Consider the following 969-nt stretch of genomic DNA (forward strand, 5'->3'; position numbering starts at 1 on the left):
TTCCTTGACTCACCCTAGAGAGAGAGAGAGAGAGAGAGAGAGAAAGGCTAACATTAATGTTAGGAAGAACAGAGGTAACCAATTGCCTATGAACTAGCATTTTAAAGTGTGGTGGTCATCCTAAAATAGTCATAAAACTTGTTTGAATGGATTATCAAATCTGGTAACAAGTGTCCAAAACTAACAAAATCAGGTCCTTTTCTATTAATTTCACGCCTATGGCGCCTCAGCCACAGCAACACCTCCATTTCAGCAAGAGCGTCTACGTCCGGATTTCCTCGTTCAAGTCAGCCTTTGCAGCACTTCCTCTTGATTCTGACAGTTTGATTCAGTCGATTTAAACAGCGCCGATTCAAAATTGATCGAATCAAATGATTCTCCGTGAATTGAATCGAGTAAAATGATTCTCAATGAATTGAATCGCTTTGTGTGAACACAGCTTAAGAGTCAGAAAAAAAGCGGCATGGATACAGGAGAAAACTGAAGTCGAATATATTTTAACGACATGTAAGTTTGTAAAAGAAATAGACATGAACAGGACATAGACATATAATAAGAATGTTAGATGATAGATGGATATTAAGGACAATAGAATGGGTTCCTAGAGATTGCAAAAGAAGCAGGGCAAGGAAGAGAATACGATGGATTGACAAGCTAAGAATATTTACGGGTATATACTGGCTACGGTCTAGATATAACTAGAAAGACAATAAACAGACGGGAGTGGGAGGAAATGTCTGAGGCCTTTGTCCTGCATTAGCTAGTTACAGCTGGTGCTGATGATGATGATGACGGCATATGCAGATTTATAAGAGTTACTATAGTACGTGATTAACGCATGAGATGTTCTGTGGCCTTGTTTCTTCTTAATCCACTGGTACGATTAATTTAAGTCCTAACCACCAGATAGGTTTTGTGTTGTAGATTCAAATCGGGATGGCTGGAAGATTTAGGATAAAGCTTTAAGCT

This window comes from Palaemon carinicauda, chromosome 6, assembly GCF_036898095.1.
Source record: "Palaemon carinicauda isolate YSFRI2023 chromosome 6, ASM3689809v2, whole genome shotgun sequence".
Lineage (NCBI taxonomy): Eukaryota > Metazoa > Arthropoda > Malacostraca > Decapoda > Palaemonidae > Palaemon > Palaemon carinicauda.